Source organism: Lynx canadensis, chromosome B2, assembly GCF_007474595.2.
Source record: "Lynx canadensis isolate LIC74 chromosome B2, mLynCan4.pri.v2, whole genome shotgun sequence".
In the NCBI taxonomy this organism is placed as follows: Eukaryota; Metazoa; Chordata; class Mammalia; order Carnivora; family Felidae; genus Lynx; species Lynx canadensis.
The window spans coordinates 32330158-32337486 of record NC_044307.1 but is presented as its reverse complement, the minus strand read 5'-3'; the positions used below and the strand labels follow the sequence as shown (position 1 = coordinate 32337486).

Here is a 7329-nt window from a genome sequence, read left to right as displayed (position 1 = left end):
ACTGAGCCATTTCACTTCCGCCTCCTCTCCCTCCACCAGATAGGGAAATAAGACCTGGATTCAGAGCTCCGCCCTGCCCTGCCCTGCGCTGCCTCATTTTCTCCTTGCTGTCTGGATCATAGTGGCCACTGCAGATACACCTGGAGTAGATAAGGAAAAGAAAAACCGTGTCCTCATCCCTGAGTTAGGAGGATTAAACCAAGCAATGCACTCACATAACGGGTTATAGGAGTCGCGGTTGGTTCACCATGCCCGGGGCCGTCTTCCTGGGCTTCCTCACTGAATGATCCCATCCTTTCTCAGACCCCAGCAAGCACTCCGGGGTCAGTAACACGCAGGTCTGCACTTTCAGCCTCCACCTCTCTTAGAAATGGGAGAAGCTGGTCCCATGCAGGGCATGATGGGAAGGGAGCAGCGTGAGAGGAACAGGCAGAGGGAACTGAGAGGGGGCAGGGGGCTAACAAGATGCCGGAGACCCTTGTAAGGAGCCAGGGAGAGAGGAGGTTCCACCTTGGTGTGTCCGAGATCTTCTGAGAGCTCAGTATGTGCCTCAGGAGGTAATACTCCATATTTGAGGCAAGAAGGAACACTTAGACCCTATCTTGACCTTCAGGATAATTTCATATGAAACAGAAAACCCATAATCATTTTGGATTGTAAAAGGAGGTCTATGTTTAAAAAAGAGAACTGCGTCTATTGGTTTGAGCATTTTAACACGCGTGAATTACTAGGACAGGAGGCCTAGGCGATCTGATGATTACAGACTTATTTAAAGGATAAATCCGTATCTTTGATAAGTTGTTGCATTAAAGAGGCTAAGCCTTGTTTGGTCAAGGACTATTTATCACGGTATGCAAAGAAAAGGGCTTAAGTTTATTACATTATATTCCTAATTTAAAATTCTGATTTTAATTTGATTTCTGAATGGTAATGGTAAAATATGCTTTTGGCAATCATGTTGAATCAGTGCTGCATGAGTATAGGTTGTATAACAACACAAAATTCACTGTGGGCTCATCCTTGAATAACTAAGGATGGTCTCAGATCTACAGGGATGAAGGTAGAAAACATAAATATGGGACAGTGCAAAGATAGAGTGTGAATTCAGAGGTGGTCCATGTCCAATTTGTCGCCTTTCCCAATAGTTAGGATATCCCCTTTCCATGTTTTCCTTCTTGCCTTATGTATACACAATAATGAACTTCTTCATTAACTCCTACTGCTTACCAATATCCTCAAAAAAAGCAATGGCAGAGATGATTTGGTGCGCATACTCTTAAGAGAAAACAGACAATAACACTGGCTTTTTATTACCTATGGAACTATAAAAAGGGAACTTGGATAGGGCCCCCCCTGAGAGAAAGTGTGCATGGAATTAAGGAGAACAACTGTAGAAACTAGTTTCATCCTCTTGGGAGGCTGAGGTCTGTCCAAGAACCAGCCTCTGGGACTGAGGAAACTTAGAAAAATACTTGTTCCAGGGCACATACAGGTCTTTGGGTCACATCAGGAATCCTATGGAGGTAAGAAGAAAAGTTATCTCAGGTTGCTGATCTCTCTTCCTCTAAGTATCAGGAAAGAAAAATTTGGCGACAGATAGGGTCTTAGCCTGATGAAAAATAAGATTTTTCTGGGCTTCCTTCATCAATGGAACAAAGTCACACTCATTTTCCACACTCACTAAAGGGATGAAATTGAAGACCCTTTTCCCAGTAGGTACCTCAGAGTCACAATGCAATGAAAGGACTTTCTGCAACCCACTTCCTACAAAGCAGGAGTATTACCTGGTTTTCAAGATCCTCATTACATTAAAATAAAAGGAGAAAATCAAAGGACCTTCCTGGTCATTAAGATGCTCACTGAAGTTGAGAGCAATGCATGAACAAAGTGAGAATTTCAGCAAAGAAAAAATGGTAAGTACCAAATACAAATCATAGAGCTAAAGAATACAATAACTGAACTGAAAAATTCAATAGTGGTGTTCAATAGGAGACTAGATCAAGTAGAATAAAGGATCAATGAACTTGAAAATAGGTCAGTGGAAATCATCTAGTCAGAGGAGTCAAAAGAAAAAGTAATGAAAAGAGTGAAGATAGCTTAAGGGACTTTAGACGTCATCAAATGTACCAATACACACATTATGGAAATCCCAGAGGAATAAGATGGAGGAAGAGGAGGAGGGGAGGAGAGGAGGAGGAGGAGAAGGGAGAGGAGGAGGAGGAGGAGGAGGAGAAGACAAAGATGAAGATGAAGACAAAGAGAAGAAGAAGAAGAAGAAGAAGAAGAGGAGAAGGAGGAGGAAAGGGAGAAAGGGAGAGAGAGAGAGGGAGAGGAAGAGAGAGGCAGAAAGTTTATTCAAAGAAATAATGCTGAAAATTTCAATCTGGGGAAGGAAATAGGCATTCAGATCCAAGAAACCTAAAGAATATTAAAGATGAACCCAAAGAAACCCACACTGAGGCCCATTATAATTAAATTATCCAAGTCAAATACAAAGAGAGAATTTGGAAAGCAGCAGGAAAAAAGTGACTTCAATGAAATTATCAGTAGGTTTTTCAGAAGAAACATTGCAGGCCAAAAAGAGTGGGATGAGATATTTAAAGTGCTGAAAGAAAACAAACCCTGCCAACCAAGAATGCCAAATCCAGAAAAACTGTCCTTCAAAAACTAAGGGAAGATAAAGACTTTCTCAGATAAACAAATGCTGAGGGAGTTCATCACTAGATCTGCCTTATAAAAAATGTTAGAAGGAGGTGAAATGAAAGGATGCTAACAGCAAAATGATAACTTAATAAAGTATGAAACACATTGGTAAAGGTGTAACATTGGTAAATATGTAACAGTGGTGAGCAAATCACTTTTAATTCTAGTATAAAAGTTAAGAGACAAAAGCATTGTACATAACTATAACTAAAATCATATTAATGGATATAAAACATAAATAGATGTAAATTGTGACATCAATAACATCTAATGTGGAGGTAAGGGGAGAGGTAAAAGTGTAGAGTACTTGTATGCAAGTGAAGATGAGTTGTCACCTTAAAACAGCTTAAAACAGAGTGTTATAACTAGAAGATATTTTGTATAAGCCCATTGTAACTACAAAGAGAATACCTACAGAAGCCACACAAAAGAGAAAAGAATTAAAACCAATCAATAGTATATTAAAAAAATGAACACAAAAGACAAAGAAAAAGAGGAACAAAGAACTATAAGATGAACAGAAAACAGTTAACAAAATGGCAATATTTAAATCCTTCCTGGGGTGCCTGGGTGGCTCAGTCAGTTAAGCATCAGACTCTTAGTTTTGGTTCACGTCATGATCTCACAGTTAGTGGGTTTGAGCCCTGCACTTGGTATTCTCTCTCTTGCCCTCTCTCTCTGCTGCAGTTGGTATTCTCTCTCTTGCACTCCCCCACATGTGCTGTCTCTGTCTCTCTCAAAAGAAATAAATAAATAAAAATTAAAAAAAATCCTTCCCAATCAAAATTTACTGTAAACGCAAATTGCTTAAGTCCCCAATGAAAAGACATACATAAAAAATCCAAGATCCAACTATATACTGTCTATAAAAAACTTACTCTAGATTTAAAGATACACATAAGCTGAAATGAAGGAATGAAAAGAAGATATTCTGTGCAAATAATAACCAAAAGAAAATAAGGATGGCCATAAATATATCAGAAAAAATAGACTTTAAGTAAAAAACTGTCTTTAGAGACAAAGAAGGTCATTACATTAAGATAAAAGGGCCAGTTCAATAGGAAGATATGTGAATATAAATGCACCCAACATCAGAGCACCTAAGTATATATAACAAATACTGACAGATCTGAAAGGAGAAATTGATGGCAATACAATAATAATAGGAGACTTCAATACATTTTCAATGGGTGGAACTTCCAGACAGAAAATCAATAAATAAACAGTGGAGTTAAACAACACTATAGAATAAATGGACTTAAAACATACACACAGTATTTTCCACCCAACAGCATAAGAATATATATTCTTCTCAAGCATACACAAAACATTCTCCAGGATAAACCACATATTAGGTCAAAAAATAAGTTTTAACAGATTTAAGAAGATCAAAATCATATCAAGTATCTTTTGCAATCATGATGGAATGAAATTAGAACTCAATAACAGTGAGAAAATGGGAACATTCACAAATATGTGGAAATTAAAGACCATATTCTTCAACAGTTGGCCAAAGGGAATTAAAAAAAAATATCTTGAGAAAAGGAAAATAAAAACACAACATACTAAAACTTATGGGATGCAGCAAAAGTAGTACTAAGAAGGAAATTTTTAGCGAAAAAAAGAAAAAGAAAAAAGAAAAAAAGGAGAAGTAAGATCTCAAGTAAACAACCTAAGTTTACACCTCAAGGAACTAGAAAAAAACAAACTAAACTCCAAGTTAGCAGAAAGAAAGAAATAAAGATTAGAGCAGAAACAAACCAAATAGAGAATAGAAGAATAGATGGTATCAACAAAACTGAGAGTTGGTTTTTTGAAAAGATTAAAAAAATGGGTAAGCTCTTAGTAGACTAAGAAAAAAGAGAAAAGACTGAAATAAATAAAATCAGAGTGAAAGAGGAAACATTAAATGGATGCCATAGAAATAAACAAGATCATAGGGAACTTTATGAACAATTACATGCCAAAAAATCGGGTAGGCTGGAAGAAATGGAAAATCTCCTAGATAATAACAAGATAGAATCAAGAAGAAATAAAGCCTGAAAAGACCAATAAAAAATTAGAAAACTGAAGTAATAATTAAAAACCTCCCAACAAAGAAAAGCCTGGGACCAGATGGCTTCATGGGTGAATTTTATCAAACACTCAAAGAAGAATTAGTACCAATCCTTCTAAAGCTCTTCCAAAAAATAGAGGAGGGAACATTTCCAAACCACTTATGAGCCCAGCATCACCCTGATACCAAATTCAGATGAAGACAACGCAAGAAAAGAAAACCACAGGCCAGTATGCCTAATGAACACAGATGTTAACATTCTCAATAGAATATTAGTAAACCAATTCAACAGCACATTAAAAGGATTACGCACCATGACCAAGTGGGATTTATCTGTGGGATGGAAAGATGGTTCAATATTGGCAAATCAATCAATGTGACACACCATATTAACAGAATGAAAGAGGGGTGCCTGGGTGGCTCAGTTGGTTAAGCGTCCGACTTTGGCTCAGGTCATGATCTCACAGTCCGTGTTGGGCTCTGTGCTGACAGCTCAGAGCCTGGAGCCTGCTTCAGATTCTGTGTCTTCCTCTCTCTCTCTGCCCCTCCCTCACGCACACTCTTTCTGTCTCTCTCTCTCAAAGATAAACATTAAAAAAAGAATGAAAGATAAACACAATTATCACATGATAGATGAACAGACACAGAAAAAGCATTTGACAACATCCATTTGGGATAAATGCTATCAACAAAATAAAGGTAGAGGAACTTACCTCAACACAAAAAAGGCCATATATTAAAAGCCCACAACCTACCCCATAATCAATGAGGAACCTCTGAAATCTTTTAAGATCTGGTATAAGGAAACAATGCCAACTCTTGCCACTTCTCTTCAACATAGTACTGGAAATCCTAGCCAGAGCAATTAGACAAGAAAAAGAAATGAAAGGCATCCAAAACAGAAAGGAAGAACTGAATTTATCTTTGTTTGTAGATGACATGATTATATATGTAGAAAACTCCAAGGATTAAACAACAACAAAACTGTTAGAACTAATAAAAAAATCTAGTAAAGTTCCAGGACACAAAATCAACATATGAAAATCAGTGGTGTTTGTATATACTAACAAGAACTATCTGAAAAGAAAATTAAGGAAACAATCACATGGCAACAAAAGAAAACTAAAATACCTAGGAATAAACTTAACCAAAAAGATGAAAAATTTGTACACCAAAAATTATAAAACATTGGTGAAGGAAATCCAAATAGACACAAATAAATGAAAAGACCTCAGTACTCATGGACTGGAAGGATATTGTTAAAATGTCCACACTGCTCAAGGTGATTTACAGATTCAATGCAATTCCTGCCAAAATCCCAATGGAATTCTTTATAGAAATAAAAAAAATAATCTTAATCACAGGAAACACAGAAGACCCGAAATAGCCAAAACAAATCTGAGCAAGAACAAATCTGGAGGCATCACATTTCCTAATTTTTTTTCCACAGAAAGTGGTTTATTGCTTTTAGAACACAGTAAGATGCTTTCAGAACTTTTGTTAGTTCTAAATGTTTCTAAAACATTATTTTGTTAGTTGATGAAGTAGGCACTTCAACACATAAAACTTCCCACTTGCAACTGTGTGGAGCCCGAGCTGTCCGATTAGATAGAGGCAACTGCTTGCAAGTGGTGCTCGTGCTTATGGCCGGTGTACTGAGTGCCAGGTCTGACCTCCTTGCCCTGACGCTTGTGTTGCTCCTTATTCTCCAGCACTCACTCAGGGCTCTTCCTCACCACCCCGCTTCTCACAATCCTGTACAGGACCCTATGGCAGGAGACACAGCTCTGAGTGGGTGGATGGAGTGGCCTGGCTGGCACCCAAGCTAATCCACATAGGGAAAAATGGTGATCCTCTCTGAGTTAGGTGGCCTCAGATGCCCCTTCTACAACAGAAGTCCTCACTTGTGGGCACCCTCTCCTCTCCCAGTAATATCCCCCGGGGCCAAAGCAGTTGTTTAGTAGGAGAGCAGGAGGTGAGAGGCCCCACTCCCTCACAGGGATCTTTGTTGTAGATCACTACCTGTTTAGGTGTTTGTTAGGTGTTGCCTATGGGGCAGACAAGGGGCCAAGCTACTTTTGGGGCAACACAGGCCAGGTTCAGCCCATGAGAACCTAGCACTATCTGAGGAGAGCTGTAGGCCCCATGACCAGTGTTGCCACTTCAGACCCTAGTCTGGCTATGGGGTTGGCATGCCTGGTATAGACCAAGTGAGGGCTCCCAGCAACCACAGATGTCTGAGGCAGGAAAACAAGGCTGCCAGCTTGTGGCAGTCCTGACAATGACCTTCAAGGGCTGATCTTGCCCTCCAGACCTGGCCAAGGAGAAAAGGGGCCCCCCGCAGCCCCATGGGAGAGAGGCCCTAATGTCAAAATATATTACAAAGTAATCGAAAACAGTATGGTACTGGTATAAAAACTGACATATAGGCAAATGGAACAGAATAGAGGGCCCAGAAATAAATCAGCGCATCTATGGTCAATTGGTCTTCAAGAGGAGTTTCAAAAACATGCAATGGGGAAAGGAGAGTCTCTTCAATAAATATTGTAGGGAAAATTGGGTTCGTATAT

The 7329-nt window shown here is 38.9% G+C and overlaps 1 non-coding gene across 1 annotated transcript; it reads right to left on the bottom strand.

Annotated features, from left to right (window-relative positions):
* Window positions 1-6990: 6990 nt before the first annotated feature.
* LOC115515161 lies at window positions 6991-7121 on the bottom strand. Its single transcript, XR_003969213.1, has one exon.
* Between the last annotated feature and the right edge of the window lie 208 nt (window positions 7122-7329).